Consider the following 21,808-nt stretch of genomic DNA (forward strand, 5'->3'; position numbering starts at 1 on the left):
GGGAAAATATTTCTCGTTCTCTCCAATTGTACTCTCAAACACACCCTCCTCTCTTCCCCAAAAATAAGAATTCAATGCTCTCAAGTTCAAGAAGCGCAAGAAAATAGCAATATTAGGATTTCATTCTTCAAACTAAGAAACTTAAGGTATGTAGGACTATCCTAAACTCCATGAGTATAATTTTATGATTTTTATCAAGTTTACGGATTTATAATCATGTAACAAAGAAAAATTTTGATATTGTTTCGAAAAGCATGTCATGAAATCGTTTTGATGAAAGTATATTTATTGTATCAAACTTTTTTCATGGAATTAAATCATAGCCCCTTATGTACATACGTTTTCAGTTTTGGAAAGTTTAATTGAGAGCATGAAAAATGAATTTCCTCTCTTGATATGAAATATATTGTATATTTGTATTGTTGGTTATTTCGAATGCATGAACTAGGGTTTTGAAAGTAATTTTCTTAATATTATTGTGGTTGACATGGTTTATGACTTGATGAGAGGGAAAATCTCCTTATTTTCAAGTGTTCATTTTGTTGATAGAAAGAAATGCATGTGTTATAAAGAACGACTAAACACCATACGACAATGTGTTTCAAAAGACCTATTTTGTATACATCTGTATGTGTTTTGAATTAGAATGTTCTCATAAAATATTTAAATCTTTAGGATTGGCCATCTATATGACTTCTTTTATAAAAAGGACTATGAATTATGACATGATACAAGATGGCATGCAAGTATGACGATACCTATTACTAATTGCCCTTAACATGAAGGAAACAAATGTTTTAAAAGTATGAAGCATGTAACATAAAGGAAACAAATATTTTAAAAGTATGAAGCATGATTTTAAAGAACTAAAAACTGGGCTTAACGAGAGTTAGTTGGTTATCCGAAGAAGGCTTGAGTTTAGATAACTCTTAGCCTGAAATCGTGTTTTGCCAATATGAATTTTATGTCCTATTTGACAAGTGGGATAGCATGGTATATCGGCAAGTTGGACATACCTTTTCATTATTATCCCATCCAAACTTGAATTGGGAGCCTGGCCGCCGGATAATGGGTGGGATCCACATAGCCCATGGATCACCATGTTTGTAGGGTGACCCATCTAGCTCGAAAGTAAAATAAAGAGTAAGTCATGATTACCAATACTTGTGTCGGAGTTCATTAAAGTATGCCTATGTGTTTTCACTTATGCATTATGTTCATTGTTTTATGAACTGCTCTCATTATATTGTATTATAATATGTTATTTTAGATTGTTTCACATACCAGTATATTCGTATTGACCCCTTATATTTCAGATTTTGCAGTATAGTCCCATGGTCCATCACATTAGTATAATACTTGGGATATGATTGAAATAGGTGAGCCATCCATCTTTCGTAAGGCACTTACTTATATGTTAAGTCTTTCAGTATATGGTCCAGCCGGGGGCTTTGTCCTAGTTTAGTTAGTTAGATTTCATTAGAGGCTTCGTAAATGAGAGTTGAGTAATGTATTGTCAAATTTTCTTGACACTGGTTGTATCACAATGAATCTCCATTGAATATTATTACATATTTTGCACTTTGATTTATGTATGGATTATGCTTATGATTACATGCTAAGAGGCCTTTTAGGCTTTCATGGTTTGGGATGTCCTTTGCGGCTAGGTCCTCGGCTCGAGTCATGACAAGCTTGGTATCAGAGCACGGTTCATGGTCCCAGGGTGTCTACGAATCCATATCTAGTAAAGTCTTTCTTATGGGTATATTGTGCACCACACTTATAATCGGGAGGCTACCGGCATTTAGGAATTGTTTCTTATTCTTTCATACTCTAGTTCGTGTTATAGCATCGTCCATACGAATGTCATCCAAATTCTTTTCTTACTCTAATATTATTAGATATGTCTCATTATCGAGGCGATTCAAGCACAAAAGCTAAGAGTCTAAACGATTCGGTCTTTTCTAATTGAGCTACTCATAAAGTTATGAGATAGCACAAGGACTTGAGAGGATTCCATTAGTGATTCAAAGTGTATTGATTCATGTGTATACCTTTTTCCTGATGAAATCATGCTTTTCAGACTGAGGTATGAAGTCTATTCAGTCTCCTTTAAAAATTCTTATTCCAGATGTCATTCTTAAGGTTAATGAGATGTAGCAGAATGTTAGAACAATATTTCCACCCTAGTAGTAGTATATATTAAAGTGTCATGACCTATTGATAGTGAGATGGTCTAGAAGTTGGTGATATGAAGTCACAAGGTTAGAAGTCAGAGTGAGGGTGACTTTTGCGTAAATAAATAGTTTTGGTTGTATAACCCTTGACTAAGGGGTGGTTTGATCTTTCATGGTGATTGGCTAATATTGTAGCAAAATTTTTAGAGTGTATGGTAGTCTGTGTAATACCCCGTACTTTTTCTTAGCTTGAAATTGTCCCAAGGATGTTAGAAGCTTTCTTTGAAAGATGAATCCATTTTTGTACACATGATATCTTTAAGATTTACACTTGTTGTCACGTGGTAAATTGAATAAGCTTTTCATCGGTACCAATTTCATCAAAATCCGACATCAAACGAGAAAGTTATGGATGTTTTACTCAGAGCTGTCAGGATTGCCCAGGTGCGACGGCCAGGTTGACGGACCGTCAATCTAGCGACGGACTGTCACTTAGAACATCATAGCCAAGGTAGTATGTCAACCTTCTAGATAAGGTGCGATGGACAGGTCGATGGACCATCGATCCAGCGATGGACCGTCGCACGAGCCGTTGCTACCTAGGCAGTAAGACCTTATTCTGGTCCACCTATGATGGTCGAAATGACGAACCATCGCATGAACCATTGCAGGTTCCGTTCATAACATTTTCAAGCCATTTTAAAGGGGTTTTTTGGTCTTTTACCACCCGTTTATATACCCAGTTATATCCGGCCAAAGCTAAGAAACTCATTATCCATCTACAATATTAAAATTAGGGTTTTCTCTCTAAGATTAATCCCTAATAACAAAATCCAAATCTTCTTCAAGAACTAAGAGATTCCAATCCTTCAAGTTCAAGAACTTCAAGAATCTCATTACCAGGTATGCATAGTGTTCATTCATGGACTCCTTTCGTCCATGAAGCCCAAAAATCTCTTTTCAAAGTTTAATTGTATGGATTTCTTTATGAGTTTCATGTTGGGTTGTTTTGTTCATGTTGAGAATGATCAATTGAATTCTAATCTATGTTGGGTGATCAATTTTATATGGAATTGATTAGTATAGATCTAGATTCATGTGAACCAATGATTAAACCCTTGGATAAGGAAATTAAAGTTGAATCATGATGTTCAATTACTGTATAATGTTGTCTACATATAATATGCCTACCATATGTTTGATTGAATGTCTATGTCAAGGAAAAATACCCAACTAGAATGATATTATGAAATTCCCATTTATGTACAAGCTTATGCATATCACATGTTGGATGAATTGTCTCAATAAATGAATTATGGATTGTGATGTTGGTCATGTATTCAAGAAAGTCATGCTTTGTCAGTTTCTTTCCATCGAGTCCTGGGGGTACTTGTACCCGACAATTTAGTTGTATGCCTAGATCCAGTGTCATTTTTTTCACGATATCCTCAGTCAAGCCATGATCCATAGAACTCAGTCAGTCATGTGACTCAGGAAAGCTCAGTAATTCAGTAACCTTAGTAATCTCATGAACTCAGTCAGTTGTCAGATATTAGTAGTATTTCATTAGTTAACAAAATTTAGTAAACTCAGTCCATGTTCAGATTAGTTAATCATGTTCAGTGTCTATTCAGATAGGAGTAGAAATTAGCACCGAGTGAACCCAAGGATAGGAACTCACCTGTTATATGAGGGTGTGATTCTTAGAAGAAATCCTTCCGTTCCACAATTATGAAGCCAACATAGGTTGAGACATCATAGCCTGCTATGTGAGGGTATATGAGATGTATTAACCTATTATATGAGGGTCCCACCATTCTCACTAGAGTTACCTGTTATATGAAAGTTACTCACAGATTGTCCTTACCAGTGGCGCGGCATTGAAACCCTTCCAATTAGGACACAGATTGGACCCCTATTCAGCTATAGTGCGTCATTCGGGTCATGTCTATTAGATGACTACTTCCCACAGTTTCATGTTACAGAATCAGGACTGTCAGATATATTCAATCATTCTCAGTAATAGGACTCAGATAGTTCTTCAGATCTCAGGGCTATCAGATATAGTCAACTCAGCTATAGTACAAAACTCAGCTAGTTCCATTAGATTCAGGACTATCAGATACAGTCACTCATGTTATCAGTTATCAGAACTCAGTCATTAGTTATGGTAGTTATCATTATTTTCATGTTATCACGATTTTAGTCATAGTTGCTATGTATTCATGCATGCATTCTCACATTCATATTAGTCAGTATTGTTAATGTATATAAACCCTATGCATTCAGCCTATCTCACATGCATACCAGTATATTCAATGTAATGATGCATTTGTGCTATGGTATCTTATACCATAGGTTCAGAGACACGAGCTCCAGAGCATCAGTAGATTTCATATATCCGTAGACAGAGTTAGCAGTGAGTCCTCATCCTTCGAGGACATGATCATTTCTTATTTATCTCATTAATTAGTTTATTAGTTGGAGTTAGTTGGGTACATGTCCCATCAACTCCTTATTCAGACAGTTCAGTCAGTTAGAGGCTTTTCATACTATCATGTTCAGTTTGTTATTTCAGTTGTTTTGGGTATTTTATACCCCATCCATATGTTATGATTTATCAGATCTCATGTTATAGTTTTGAACCTTATGGCCTTTCAGTTCATGTTTCCGCATTTTACAGTATATTATGCAGTATACAGGTACAGATATCAGTCATGGGTTAGCTTGTGGTCCTTCGAGGTCATGAGCACCATGTAGCATTTCGAATACCAGATTTGGGGCGTTACAGTCTGTGTAGGAAGTGTTTGACTATGATTAATATTTATTCAAAATAGGGAAGGAGCCTAGAGTGGATAGTTATGGTGGTTGTAGAAATCATTTATAGATGGTAAATGAAAAGGGGTAGGTTAGTCAATAAGTTACGGGTAGAAACTCATTGGTGTAAATGAAACTTGAAGGAAGTCAAGATATATGCATGGGTAAGTAAGTATGATGCGATAAAGTAGAATATGTTGATAAGATCGAAATGTGTTATGTTATAAGATTAAGATCGACTGTCCTTATAATGTGACTTTACCCCCTTTGATTGTCTTTTATCTAGTAGTTGTAAACTAGTACTACATGTGAGAAGGTATGTAATGGAATTTGGGGTATAGTATAATATTATGGAGGGATGTCATTGTAGGTAGTAGTTAAGTGAAATAAGGTATTTGGGTTAATTTTTTAATTTTATGGACTAGTATAGTATATGGCATGCCTCATCGGTAGTACATGATTGATGCAAGACTATAGGCTTGAACTTTAGATGTGGAATGCGGTGGTATGAATAGTAGCTTAAGATTAATGATGCATGTTTTGTGGGAGTAAGTAGGGGGATTGATTTGATGTGTGCAATAGCCTAGATTGGTAACTTGTGGATGAGGTGTAATGGATTTATAATTGTGATATATATATATATATATATATATATTTATATATATATATATATATATATATATATATATATATTAAATGCCAAGACTCTCAATAGAATATGGAAATAGTTCTATACGAAAAGGTAATTCTATGAGATTTATCAATAAAAACTCTAACAACATTACCAAAGTTTTAGGAAAATTCTTTAATGGCAGCGATTGAAACAAACAAATCATCCTAATTCAATCAGGATCTTCAGCAAACCATGCCAAGGAAAGCATCCTAGATGGTTTAACTACATATGAAGGTGCTCCTTACCTTTATAAAACATTTGAAGAAAACAACTACAGCTGTTCAAAGATGGTAAAACTACCAATTCAATTTGAATCAATTAGAATAATCGTTCCTTGTTATATTACCAATCATATATATATATATATATATATACATGAGGACAAGAGTAAAATGATAAATTATGGTGGATTCATTAAGTGGGTAAGAGTGTAAGTCTATAAGAATAAGTTAAACCCCGAAGTAGCATGTTGTTAGATAAGGTTTTTATATGTATAAGTTTCATGCGTACCTAGTTCACATTCTTGAATTTTGTAGCATGGAGAGGTATGGGGAGTTATTGTATGGTGTTCTTTAGAGTTGCATTGAGAAAATATAGGTAAATAATATGTGCATTTTCTATAATTTTACAAATTTTATTAATATTGTTAGTAGGTGAGTAAAGGGCTAACTTTGGCATGTTAAGTAGTAGAGGATGAATTATTTCGTGATAAAGAGTGTGGATATGTATGCTCTTGAGAGTAGGAGTGATAGGGTGATGGCTATAGAGGATAACGAAAGCTAAGAGTAGCTTGTCCGGAAAGCAATGCCTTCAGAGTATTGTTTTTTAGGGCTGAGTTTAGTGTTTATGTGTGTGGTGATAACCCATTATGTTGGGTGTTGTGCTTGTATATTTAATGAGAATATAGGTCCTTAATTCTAGGTTTGTGGCTTTGATCTAAGAGGGAGATGATGAATTAAGGTAGTCTCGAATTTTCTTGTGATGTCAAGTTTCAGGGAAGAGTCAAGATAAATATATTCCTATGCAAGCAAATTCCTCCTACTTTAATTTAAGAGGTCATTGTACCAATGTCTTATGTATTCAAGTTCTTCCTATGTCTAAGGTCTGAGTTCTCTATGTAAGTCATGTCGTGTTCCAACCTCCAAACTAAAAGCAATAATGTCTTAGTAAATCTAAAACTTTCATGTATTCAAGATTTATGTTATGATGCTCATGATCCATAAAAGTCCATATCTTATATCATGCTTAGTTGTAAAAAACTATGATTTCTATATAATACCGATTTATTTTACATCAGAATTAGCCAAAGTGATAAGGTTCATGCAAACTCATAACTATCTCAAATCTGAAAATGAGAAACAATAGCTTCAATTATCAATCCTTGTCTCAATCGATGATTTCATGAATTCTGGCCTTATGTTATACGACTCATGATGTAACCACTCATGTTTCTAACTTGGTCTGTCCTAAGAACTCATGTTGCGTTGTGTTTATGCCAAACGACTCTCTATTTATGATTCAAACACTTAATATATGAAGCAATTCGTGTCTATTATATTGTATCTTTATCTTATATCCCACCTTGAATAGTACAATAAGTATATGGTATACTTGAATTGTCTTACTCCCTTTCTTGATGCATATGCTCAGGGCCCTCAATGACCTCCTGAATGATAGTGTGATAGTTGTTATGGAAGAATAATAGTGACTTAGGAAGGGAGGAGTAGATGTTCTTGAATTCCAAAAATTTTGATGTGATTTCTTTAGTTAAGGTTATAGGTGACAGAAAAAGAAAGAGATGGACTTTCATTATGGTAAATAGTTGGAAAGGAAGTATATGGCAAAAATATATTGTGAGAGTGATTGAAATTGTTGGTCTTAGTGGGAGATGCATAAAATGGCTATAGTAATGATAGGATTGAATGTTGTGATTGATTAGAACATAAACCAACGTGCTATGTGGTTAGTATTCCCGAAACTAAAACCCGAGGGCGTTTGATGGTAGTGATACGGTGAACTAACCTTCTTAAAGAGATGCAGAGTATGGGGTCCCATGACTTAAGCTAGCACCTCTTTGTCCGAGTCATGCTTCAATAAATGAGTATTATACAGTGGGACTCAAACTCTTGTGGTTAGATATGTGATGGGAGGATTGTGAGATGAAAACAATGAGGTATGTAATTTATTGTTTGGGGCATAGCCGAGTAGTGTCTCTAAGTTTAAGTCTATTCGTTGTTTCACGTAAAGTAGAGAATGTTTATATTCCTATCTCCCGCGAAATATCATTTCATGATTGTACCAATGTAAATCAGGCCTATTATCACCAAATTAACTCATGCCTTATGTTGTGATGATTATGATCCCTAGAACTCATGTGTGAGGTCATCTCTATGTCAATCCTTATTATCTCAAGCTTCGTGCTTACACGATTCACTAGCTAGGGGTTATCATGAAACCCTTTGGATGCCTTTGCATATTTTGTTGAGGAAAAATATTCAATGCAAGGTTACGTTCTTTATCCATACTTTTAGAGCTTCAACAAGTTCCTGCCTATCATTCGGGGATAAATGTTTCAAAGAGAGAGATATTGTAATACCCTATACTTTTTTCGAGCTTAAATTCGTTCCTAGAATGTTAAGGGGGAGCTTAAAAAATGAATAACTCTTATTACATATGAAATTTTTCAGATTTTGTCCCCGAATGGGGAGATAATGTAACACCCCACACTTTCGGGCTAAGGTTGAACCGTTGTTTCTACGTTTATAGACCCGAGCTGTAGTTCCCCGTACTATTCTTATCTTTATTCAACTTTTATTTGTCAAGGGGCTTAAGGCTTGAAATATTCGCTAAGTGTTGGGGACTTAGTCGTCTTCAAGACCCCTAAACTTTGAGGATTCTCATTTTGGTCTTTCCGATCCCGAGACATTAGTTTTTGAGTTAATTCATGTTCAGGGGTGTTAGAAATATGTCTAGGAAAAGTTTTGAATTTTTCGGATGAGAATTGGGTCGTGTTTGGATTTCGATTCTAGAAACTCAACGCAATAGCGACGCGTCGCGGTGGTAATAGCGGTGAGCCCTTCACCTCGTCATGGTGACCTTGTCATCGACATTTTAGTCGCAAATTTAATTGCCAGAAGGGCAATGTGGTCTTTTCTCTCATTTCAATTCATAAACTGACGAATTATATCATCAGTCAGGGTAAATATTTCCCATTCTCTCTAATTGTACTCTCAAACAAACCCTCCCTTCTTCTCCAAAACAAGAATTCAATCCTCTCAAGATCAAGAATCACAAGAAAATAGCAAGATTAGGGTTTCATTCTTCAAACTATGAAACTTAAGGTATGTGGGACTATTCTAAACTCCATGGGCATAATTTTATGATTTCTATCAAGTTTAAGAATTTATAATCATGTTACAAAGAAGAGTTTTGATATTGTTTCAAAAAGCATGTCATGAAATCGTTTTGATGAAAGTATATATATTTTATCGAACTCTTTTGCGTGGAATTGGATTATATCCCCTTATGTACATACGTTTTCAATTTTGGAAAATTTAATTGAGAGCATGAACAACGAATTCCCTCTCTTGATATGAAATATATTTACTTGTATTGTGGGTTATTTCGTATGCATGAACTAGGATTTTGAAAGTAAGTTCCTTAATATTATTGTGGTTGACATGGTTTATGAGTTGATGAGAGGGAAAATCTCCTTATTTACAAGTGTTCATTTTGTTGATAGAAAGAAATGCATGTGTTATAAAGAAAGACCAGCCACCATATGACAATGTGTTTCAAAAGATGTAAAAAATAATTTGATAAATATTATCAAGTCTTTTCTTATTTTTTAAACTTCGTGTTCGGTCTAAATATGCCACATAAACTCTGTGGTCTCAAAAGTAATATTAGAGATTAATCATACTCAATCTCTCGGTTTAGTTTGTTTGTGTTGTTTTTCGTTTTAACCATTTAAAAAAGTTCAATCAGATGGTTTATTTGTGTTCCTTTTTAATTATTTAAAAAGTATTTTTTGATAACTTTTTAATTTTAATTTTTCATATGTCATGTTTAAGACCACACATTCTACATATCTTTAAGTTAAAATCATAAGATTCAAATTTTTTCTTTACTCTCTTATTTTATATCGCATGTCCAAACATGTACTTAAACTTTTTTGTTTAGTCAAAATCACATAAACAGATTAAAAATATTTATTTTTTTAAAAAAGAATGAATATATGCTATTGCAAAAGTTATTATTTTACCGTAGCACACTCTAAACGAGTGGCCGTGAGCTTGATAATAGTGGCCGTTGGTAATGATTGTGATGATCTATGATAATTGTGTAATGATGCTTGATGATAGTGGTGAATCATAATTACCCAATAAAAATATACAAAGCAGTTCGGAAGAAAAAAAACAGTACAAGAAATCTTAATGTCCTGCATGACGTCTTTGGTAGCTCGAATAATATTTCTAATGTAAACGAAAGCTCAACTTCTTTAGGCAGAAACAATCCGGGAAAGAACATAAATAATGCTTCGGCTTAAATAAATTTCACGAAAATAATCATGGAATTCAAATTTTATTTTCTAGCCATTTCAATTTGCTGGCTTGTTCTATATAATTTCTATAAACATTGTATATAGTTTCTACACATATCTTATACATATACATATACATATTCTATACAGAAATTATACAGGTTTGATACACAATTTATATAATAATTACACAGTTCTTTTTACATATGTTATATAACAATTATATAATTTTTATGCACATTCTATACAACCTCAATACTTATTTTACACTATAACTATTAGTTTTTATACAAATTCTATATGATTATATATATATATTAAACATATACATATTTGATAGAACTATACAATTTTTATACATATATCTTATATAGGTACATATTCTATATAACAATTATATCGTTTTAATACAATTATATTTAATTACTATTTTTAAACAATAAAAAATAGAATATTTTTCAGTTAAAAAATTTGTAGAAAAAAAAAATAACTGAAACATTTTTAGAAAATGGCTGAATGATCCAAGTTGAAAAAGGCTAAAAGATTTAAGAAAAAATGTCAATCCTAATTGAGTAAGAATAGAAAATGGCTATTATTTGAAATTTGTATAGCCGAGTGGATTCGTACTAAATGTCAATTGGCTCAAACATGGGCCATTTATTTTGTGGTGGGCCACCTGATGTCTTTTTCCTGAAACAATCTCATGGTTCGTAATATTTTGAACTAAAAATTATACAAATATACAACTTATGTTTTTAACATTACAAAAAATTTCAACTCTCTAAACATATTACAAAAATCCCAACATATACATATAATGCTTTGTATATGCTGGCTATGTTCTATATATTAATGGGAGAGAGCGTAAAGTAATTAAAAAAGTGTGAGAGAGTGTAATTACTTCCAAAAGGGTTGATATTTATGTTATTTATACTATTTTGAATGCTTAATATCTAATATAATTAGTAGGGATGACAAATGAGAAAGTTCGGTTGAGATTGAAGATATTAAATGGGTTGAATTGAATATTAAGTTGGGTCATGACACGTCCAAATTTACTTTGAATGAAAATGAGTTGGGTTGAAATGGGCTAAAAATCGGATTGGATCTTAACCCGCTTAATCTAAAAAATATTAATATATTAATATTTATTCCTTGTAAATCCAACTCAAGAAAACAAATTTGAACAAGGTTGAAAAGTTGGGTGGATAGGCAGAGAGTGGGGGTTGGGGCAGGGTAAGAATATTTTTTAAAAAAAAATTAATATTTTTTAAAAATAAAAATTTATTTTTTTGGGAGGGGTGTGGAATCTGGGATCGGGGGATAGATGGGGTAGGAGAGGTGGGATTTAGGATAGAGGTTGAGGTAAAAAAAAAAAAAATTAAAAAAAAGAATTTTTTTTTTTAAATAATTTTTTGGAAAAGCAATATGCCGTAGGGTGAGGAGTAGGGGGTGATGGGGGTTGGGGTAAGAATTTTCTTTTCAAAAGAAAATATTATTTTTAAAAAAAATTATTATTTTCTTTTATAAAAAAAAAATTGGGAGTGTGGAGGTGTGGGGGGTAGAGAAGGAATTGGGGTTGAGATAATTTGTTTTTAGAAAAAGAAGTTTATTTTTTTTAAAAGAAAGTATTTTCCTTGGGAGGGGGTACAGGGAAGGGGGGAGGGTTGGGTTTTGACTGTGGGGTAAGAATTTTTTTAAATTCTTTTTAAAAAATTAATTTTTTGGAGTGGGGATGGGTGGGGTCGAGGTAGTAAGGGAGGGGAGGGGGTAAGATAAAAATTTAAAAAAACTTTAAAGAAATAAAAATAATTTATTTAAGGAAAGCAGGGTGAGGTGGGGTTGGACTGAGGTGGGGTGAGATCAAGTGGGTGATTTTGAGAGTGGTGTCACTTGTTTTCACTACTTTCATTAAGAATGTCAATTTCCTGTTAAATGAATTGAAATGAAGGTTGAATTGAACCCATTTGAATTCAATTTAAAGGTTGAATTGAACCCATTTGAATTCAATTTAAAAATGGATTGAGATTTATCCAATAATAAATTATCTTGAACCTAATCCATTAAATTTTTAACGAATTAAGCAGGTCAACTCAATTTAAATTTATTTTGACACCCCTAATAATTAGTCATATTAATTAAAAAAAGGTACAAGTCAAAAGTCATTTATAATACATGAACAAGTAAAATGACATGGATGAAACATTATATTGCTAATACAACAATTGCTTTTTCTTACAATAGTAATACGAAAATTACCAAATAATTACTAATGTGGATATTGTCAACATAGAAATTAAACTCCTCTCTATTAATGCGAAGTTTAACATTGAAATGTTTATTGCTTTTTTTTATTGCTAGTAATACAGGTAACTAAGCAACCCTAATTAACTTATACAAACTTATTCTAGAAAAATGTGATTTTCTTATCCTTGTTCCTCCTCTTCCTTTTCGAAGTTCTCAATCTATTATATAGGATCAAGCTAAGTAATATAGCAGAAATGACGTGTTTCAAGTTATTTTTGGAAAAAGTATAAGCATCTTTATCTTTATACATGAACGCCGTTGCTCTTGCAAGATTAATAATAAACATGAGCAAATCCTTTGGTATAACGCCCGTGAGTTTGAGATATTCTTGATTCAAATCCTTCCAATAATTCTCTATTATGTTTTGTATTTTTATCCGTGTTTCTTCCTTTGTAATACCATATTCATTCATGCATCATTCAATGCTAGAAGGTGCATCTCCTCTTTGTTGTTCATCCTGCATCCACAATATAAATAAACAAACAAAAAATAAAAGACAAAAATTAGTTACATCATACGTACATAGATACATACATACATATATATACATATATACATATATTTATAATCTATTAAAAGTGTGAAGACTCTTATAAATGTGATTTAAACTTTTTGCCCTTCATTAAAACACTGAACAATAGACAAAATAGTCTTTTCCCCTTTTTTAATTATTATTTAATTTATTTATAATATTGTCTCCTAAAATATATGGTAAAACTTTTTTTTTTCTAAATTAGGAGTTCTAAAATATATGGCAAGAGATAACTTTTATTTTGTTATTGATCTACGTTTAGCTTTTTGAATCATACATATTCATTATAAGTACACGTCCAGACAACACTTCGTCCACCAAAATACATCTAACCGAATTATTCTTTTTTTGGGGAATTCTTTCTACCAATTATTGGTTCATTATAGGTGTATTATTTTGTTGGTGATTAATCCCAAATTATTTTTGTCATTGTCAAAAAACATTCTTTGATTTTTTATATTTGTGTTTATAGTGGTTCGATTTAATGTATACGATATTTATTGGTGAAAATAAATAAATTTTTTATCGTATTTATTCTTTATTTAGGGTTGAGTATATTATGGACTCTAAAATAAATATTGTTACTGTGATGCTGATTTATTCTGTTACTATCTGTTATTCTTTATTTTTTTCTTAATACAGGTGATAAATGTTAGGTCGGACTTTAAGGAATTTCAGTGTAAATATTAAATTTAATTGTATTATTCAGATATCTTGATTATCGTATTGTTCAATTGATATATGTTATTTTTCTGCTCAATATAGGTGATAGATGAAAGTTCGATCGAGCTTTAAGAAATTTGTGTGCAGGTGAGGTTTAATATTGTTATGATATCTCGATTATTGTATTGTTTGTTGTAGTTTCTATTTTGTTGTTATTTTCTGTGGTAGATGAATATTTAATAGGCTTTATGACTTTTTATATAGAGATTCGATTCTTAATCATATTGTTTTGTTGTGACCTGTGTTTTGTTGTTATCTATCTTTCTTTTCTTTTTTTTTTAAAGAGAGGTGATAGATTAACATTGGATTTGACTCTTTTGGTTAAAAGAAAAGTTACAACACTTATATTAATTTGTATCTAGCTTTTCTTTTTGGGGAAAATTATTTACCCTTTTGAGTAGGGGTCCATTTTTATTTCCTCAAATTTATCATTATTAATTATATTTATTGTAAAATAGTACGAATTTTAAAACTTAAAATATGATTATATATAATGCATAAAGTGTGTGTATTTTCACTTCTCATGACAGTGTACGAATTCTGCTAAAGTAAAATAATTTTGGTTATCTACTATTGTTAGGTTTTGATTTGATTTAGATTTTCTTGATATCCTCATATAGTGTATTATGTGTAGTTTGTTTCACCGTTTTGAAAAAAATGATTTTAATTATGTGTTTCATTACTTATTTTCTATTTTTGTGATAGGTATTGTGGCAAAATTATGACGTCATTGATTTTTTGATAGATGACTTTCAGTTTTTTTCCATCATAATTTCAAATTGTTCTCTTCTACTTTACTATTATGTTTTTAGTTACTGTCAGTTTATTACAAATAGTTATACTATATTGTTAAGCCCAAATACAAGGTAGTTCGTTATTTGGAGGTCAAAATTTGTGCCTTTTATTTAATATCTTTTAATTGTGGAGAAAGTACGTATTTGTTTTAGAGGTTATAGTAAATCAAGATGCAGGAAATAGTTTGAGAGGAGAAGACGAATGTAAGCTATTGATTCACTTTTGTACCTTTCAAATTAAATTAGTACTCCTTTGATTATAGGTATTCACATCTTATTATTGTACACTTCTAACATTTATTTTCAAACTTTAATTTACTTTTCGAGTTACTTTTATCTTGCTCCTATTATTCCTTGGGAATTTTACGTATGAGCCATATTGTATTGTTAGTCTTTTGATAGATGACTTTTAATTCTCTTCTATCGCGACTTTCAGGTTGCTATCTTTAACTCTACCATAATCTTTTATGTTATTGTTAATTTGTTATAAGTAGTTATTTTAAATTATAATGCTCATTGTGTTCTTTTTTGGTGTGTTTTCGTGTATCAATAGTCGATACCAATAAGGCTGCAACAATTATAAATATATTTAACCATTATTATGTATTAAAATAGAATATTACATTGATTTTAATGTTAGCTACTTAATTAGAAATGTTGTTTGAATTTTTATTTTTTATTAAAAGACTCAACAATAGATAAAACCATCTTTTTACATCTTCCTCAAATTATTATTTACTTAAATTTATTATAATATTATAAAGAATCTTAAAATATTTGATAAGAAAAATATTATAATATTAAAAAATTGTAAAATTAATTAGAATTTTACCAAGAAAACTAAAAGGTCGGTTGGTTTAAATATGTCACTCCCGCTACATGAACATAATGGCCAACATAATTTGTGAAACTTTATAGGGTTAGCTTTATGGCATAATATTTTTTTAAAGATTTTTTACCTTATATAAAAGAGTTCTATAATTCTATTTAAGTAGTATCATAAATCAAGTTTTACAGCAAACATAAAGTTCTTAATGCTTCAATATATTCTTCTTAGTTTATGTTTGATTGATTTTAATTCAAGTCATTTTCTTATATTCATAATAGCTTCTTCTACTCAACAAATTTTTTCACAAGATACTAAAATTTTATCACTAAAGATAACTTATATTTTCTGCACCAGTGAAGGAAAGGAGCAGCAATAATTGCACTCTATTCAGCTAATTTTGCATGTTTGAGGTGGTTTGAATGGAACTTAGCTTAATATTTTGTTGAACATATTTAATTTTGAGTTCTATAGAGTGGCAATGCTTCTAGAATAATGTAATGTCTTTCAATTTTATAGATCAACATAAATAATACGAGAAGTATATAGTTATTTTGTTAAGGTATGTAGACAAAAATAAATAGTTTATATATGCCTCATTTATTTGTACTTGTTGAAGGTACTAATCTTAATTATTCAGATTTCCATTATTATATATCCCGAGAATATACTCCTGACAACGGGTAAATATTTAAGTTCGGGTTCCCCATCAGGGTTGGGTCTCAGGTCAAGATTCAGTGTTGGGTCTCTTGTTGGATCCCGAGATTGGAGACGGGGTCAGATCTGGGTTCGGGAGTCAGGGTTGGATCCCAAATAAAGATTCATGGGGCTCCCAGGTCAGGATTCGGGCTTGAGTCCATGGTAGAAATTCGAGGTCCCAAGTTCGGTCTTAGGTAAAGATTCGAGGTCAGGTACGGGTCGAGATTTGGGTTTGGGTCCTCGGTTAGTATTCGGGTTCAAGTCTCAGGACGAGATTAAGGATCAGGTCTGAGTCAATATTTAGGAGAAAATTATTTAGAGATTTATAATTTTTTAAATTATTTTCTTTATCTCAATTTACGTGATATAATTGAAATTTTGATTAAATTTATTTTTTTGATTGTTTAAATACATATAACATGTATCTTAACATTAGTTGCTACCTTTCAATAATGTGTTCTTCTTATGGATATATTTTTATTGATCGATGCGACACTCACGTGCAAAGCACGTACAATAATATACATACATATACATTATATATATATATATATATATATATATAAAATCTATATCTATAATATATTAAAAGTATGAAGGCCTTAGAAAAGTGATTTAAACTTTTTACCCTTCATTAAAATACTATCCTTTAGACAAAATCGTCTTTTTACTATTTTTTAAAATTATAATTATTCTTAAATATTAATAATATATATTTTTGGAAAATAAAAAATCAACATTATTAAAAGAGTCCGAATTATAGTACCTTATATTTGGAAAATAAATTTAATCGCAGAAGTAAAATAAAATTGCTTTATTAATGTAGAACTGTACAACACATATCTATATTTTTGGAAAAATAAAAAATTACCATTATTAAAAAAGTCCTAATTATAGTACCTTATATTTGGCGAATAAATACAATCGTAGAAGTAAACACTAAAATAATAGTTGGGCTGTCTTGCCAGCTTTTGTAATGACTAAGAAAAAGAAGAAGAATATGAAATCGTATGAGTTTTAGGAAGCCTTTGAGCAATAAGAATTTTTTTATTATTCTTGGCATGATGGTAATGTTTCTCCTTAAATTTTGGATGTGAGATCAATGTGTTCCAGGATTTCGAAATACATTTGAATCGAAGAAGAGATTGGACAGATAATCTGATGAGAATTTCCACTATTATTTCCTCAGGGAAGTAGATTTCCAGTGCTTTAACATCTGAAAACATCATCTTCTTCTTCGACTTTCCAATAGAAAAATAGACAAAACGAAGTGGTGATTTGAAAAGTTAAGCATTTTCTCCCATGGGTTTCTCAAGTACATATTAGGTGTTTTTATAGTAAAGCTTTTTTCCTTGTTTCTAGTTACATGCTGTTAGGGTTTTTGTTATCCTATAACGTGTAAGTTTTCAGTCAATTGATGCTATGTTTTGGTGGTAAAATTTTATTAATTAAATATTTTGTTGCCAGATTACATCTTTAAGCTCTGGATAAGAGTTGAATACTCATCAATAATATTGAATCAAATTGTTTGCTCCATATATTTGGTGGTAAAGACAGTCTGATTGGAGACTGAATTTCTGCTATCATTATCATATTGTTTTATTGTAGTTTATAGATCGTAGATGAATGTCGATTAGATTTGAGGAATTTTCTAGGTAAAGATTAGTTTTAATTGCATTGATTTGATATATTTATTATTATATTATTTTATTTTAATTTACAGGTAGTCGATGAATGTCGGTCGGCTTTGAAGAATTTTTTAAGGTAAAGATTAGGTTTAATTGTATTGTTTTAACATCTCTATTAGTGTATTATTTTGTGGTAGTTTACAGATCGTAGATGAATGTTGACCAGCTTTGAGGTATTTTTGTGTGTAAGGTTAGGTTTAATTGTATTGTTTTGGTATCTCTTTAATTTTATTGTATTGTTTTGTTATAATTTACAGGTGGTAGATAAATGTTGATTGGCTTTGGAAAAAAAAATTAGGTAAAAATTAGGTTTAATTATATTGTTTTGATATCTCTAATTTGAGAATTTTTTTTTATGTAAAGGTTAGTTTTAGATGTATTGTTTTGATATCTCTATTATCATATTATTTTGTTTAATGTCCGTCGACTTTGTTAAAATTTTTATTTAAAGGTTAGATTTAATTGTATATTATTTTATATCTCTATCATTATATTGTTTTGTTATAGTTTACAAATTTCAGATGAATGTCAATCGACTTTGAAAATTTTTTTGGTAAAGGCTAGATTTAATTAAATAAATTCTCCATCTTTACATATTCAAAAGATGTTGAATTTAATTACTATACGCATCTTTATCAATTTAAACAAATATCCTATTTAATGTAATGTTTGAATTTGTTAAAGTGAGATACACGCGCGAAGCGCATACACCTAAACTAGTATATATATACACACATATGAGTGTCTAATATGACGAAGAGATCGACCGTTGAGATATTTACAAGATGCAAGGATAACTTTAAAAAGCCGCTTAAGACTTTAGCCTTAAAAATAAAGTAAAAATACTACAATAGGTTAACTAATCTACATATAAACTGATAGTATAAAAATATTTATATAACTATGATGTAAGTAAATTAAATCCAAAAGTTATTTATATACACATTATATACCTCATGTGATACAAGATCATTGAATAATCTTGCAATGGCACTAGAAGCAACAAGTATTGGAGGTTCAGTTGCTAACCAATCAAATACATCTTTAGTTGCTCTCTCTCCCATGCCTAACCAAGAAGTAGTTGCTATCAATGGGTAAGTGCTTGATGGAATTCCATTCTCTATATACTGCTCCATGTTTGGTATTATCTTCCCATGATACCATTTTGCCTTTTGTAAGTAAAACCTCACCAACTTTTTCATCTGACAAAAATATTAGTAAATAATTAGTGAAACTTGCAATAGTAAAGTTATCGTAAAAAAATTAGAGTGATCAATTAATTATAAGTTTCGAATGAGATGAATTTAAATAGAACAATATTCACTTCCCCTATTGAGTAGTGTCTGTGTTGGTCGATGGTAGACTAGGGTTATGTTCTAGGTCGAGATTTGGGATGGGTTCGGGACAAGGGTGTAGGGAGAGGGTGGGTATGGGGCTGGAGATGGGTTAGGGGCGGGTCTAGGATCGAGTTTGGGGTTGAGGGCAAGGGGTAGTAGGGGTAGGTGGGGTAAGGGAGGTTCCAAATTAAGATTTGGGTCTTGGAACATAGGGACTCTTCAAGGTAAGTCCATAATGCTCGTGAAAGAGGAGGATTAGTATAGCTTGGATCCAGGAAATCAAATGGTTAGACACTAAGGCGAGAGATGTGGACGAATATAAGTTGTGGTACTCGGGTAGTGTGAGGCATAGGAATGGGGTAGGTATCTTAGTAGATGAAGAGCTTATAGGGCAGGTAGAGGAGGTTAAATGGGTTAACAATAGACTGATGTCGATTAGGTTGGTCATTAGAGGGTCTACTTTGGTCGTTATTAGTGCCTACTCTCCGCAAGCAAGATTGAATGAGGAGGAGAAGAGGAACTTCTGGGAGACTTTGGATGAGGTGGTCAGAGGCATTCCAAGCACGAAGATGCTTTTTGTTGGAGGAGATTTTAATGGGCATATTGAGTCTTTATCGAGAGGTTTTGATGATATGCATGACAGTTTCGATTTTGGGGAACGAAATGAAGGAGAAACTTCACAATTGGATTTTGCTAAGGATTTTATGTTGTGGGTGGCAAATTCGAGCTTTCCAAAGAGGGAGGAGCACCTTATTACCTTTCGTAGTTCGGTGATTAAGACCAAGATAGACTTTTTTCTCTATAGAAAGGACGATAGAGCGATTTATAAAGACTGTAGGGTCATATCTAGAGAGAATCTTTCGACTCAACATATATTGTAGGTGATGGACGTGGTAATCAATAAGGGAAAGAAAAAAAAAGAGTGTGGATGGTTCGCCCGGGATTAGGTGGGGTAGCTTGACTTTTGCCAGTGCTTTGAAAATGGGGGAGAAGTTGGCGACAAGGGTGGCTTGAGAAAGTAGAGGGGACGTGGATAGTATGTGGGAGATGACTTCTAGTTGCATTAGGGAGACTGTTAGAGAGGTGTTGGGTGTCTCAAGAGGCCGATCTGGCAAACACCGAGAGGATTGGTGGTGGAATGGAGAAGTTAAGAGGAAGGTGGAGACTAAAAAGGTGGCTTATGCGAAGTTGGTGGAGATCAAGGATGATGAGAAGAGGCAGACGAATAAGAAGAAGTATAAGGTAGCTTAGAGAGAGGCTAAGTTAGTGGTTACAACGGCTAAGACCAACTTTTGAGAGCTTATATGCGGATTTAGCGGAGAAGGGCGGGAATAAGAAGTTGTATAGGCTTGCCAAGGCCAAGGAGCGGAGGGCTCATGACCTTGACCAAGTGAAATGCATCGGGGGGTAGGGGGAGGGGATAGTACAGTGTTAGTTGAGGATGCCCTCATTAGGAAAAGATGACAGTCCTATTTACATAAGATTTTAAATGATGAGGGGGGCAAAGGTTTTGTGTTGGGGGAATTGGAGAACTCTGAGAGGTGTCGCGATTATGGTATTGTAGGCGTATTAAGGTTGGGGATGTCTTGGGGGATATCCGCAGGATACGTAGGGGTAGGGCTACTGGGCATGATGAGATCCGGGTGGATTTTTGTAAAAGTATAGGTTGGCCAGGTTTGAAGTGGACGACGAGGTTGTTTAACATCGTCTTTAGGGCGGCGAGGATGCCTGAAGCTTGGAGGTAGAGTATGATGATTCCATTGTATAAGAACAAAGGGGATATTCAGAGTTGCAACAATTATAAGGGTATCAAGTTTTCGAGTCATACTGTGAAGGTTTGGGAAAGGGTGGTAGAGTTGAGGCTGAAGAAGATCATGACTATTTCTAAGAATTAGTTCAATTTCATGCCAGATGAATCGGCTACTAAGGCCATTCACCTCGTGTGGAGATTAGTGGAGTAGTTTAGAGAGAGGAAGAAGGACTTGCACATGGTGTTCATTGACCTTGAGAAGGCAATAGCCAATATGGTATGAATTTTTCATAACATATTTCAAAAAAAAAAAAATAACTCTTCAAATTTAAATTAAATGTATGTTTAGGATCATTCATTGATATTGTTTCATCTACTTGAAATTGTATAGGCTAGGTACGAAAAAATCTTTGATAGAAAATGCTAACCCTAAATGGGCTTTGTTCGATTGAAATTCGAATAAGTCGGACTCGAATATGAGTTTTGGACATAGGACTGACAACCAAAAAACTGTGTAGGCTTACAATAGAATTAATGATTTTTAAACAGTTGGTTATTAAATAGCATTTTCAAACAATTATAGTATTCAAGTTAATAATATTGACGCGATACACACCTGCTATGCCCGTAGGATAAACTAATATTAAATAAATATGTCACTTATATTAACATTGAATCAGTACCCAATTTATGGTTGACGTGACATTAATCAATTTAAGAAGTTTTTTGCTACTTTATAGTTTATATAAAAGTACCTCTATTATGAAATAGTTGATTAGAAGTGACTTGTGTTCGTTTGCCAACTCTTTCTCAGTTTCATTGTAAATATCCAAACGACCACGATAAATAATCTTCGGTCAAAGGCATCGATAGACACTCAAACTTGTTGCGAAAATTTATTTAGATCCCTAAACTAAAGCCTGTTCCTATCAGACCCCTAAA

The 21,808-nt window shown here is 32.3% G+C and overlaps 1 pseudogene; it reads right to left on the reverse strand.

Moving 5' to 3' along the window:
- Positions 1–12,617: 12,617 nt before the first annotated feature.
- Positions 12,618–21,808, reverse strand: part of LOC107846755 — a 42,794-nt pseudogene continuing 33,603 nt past the window's right edge.

Source organism: Capsicum annuum, chromosome 9 (genome assembly GCF_002878395.1).
Source record: "Capsicum annuum cultivar UCD-10X-F1 chromosome 9, UCD10Xv1.1, whole genome shotgun sequence".
NCBI classification, from domain to species: domain Eukaryota; kingdom Viridiplantae; phylum Streptophyta; class Magnoliopsida; order Solanales; family Solanaceae; genus Capsicum; species Capsicum annuum.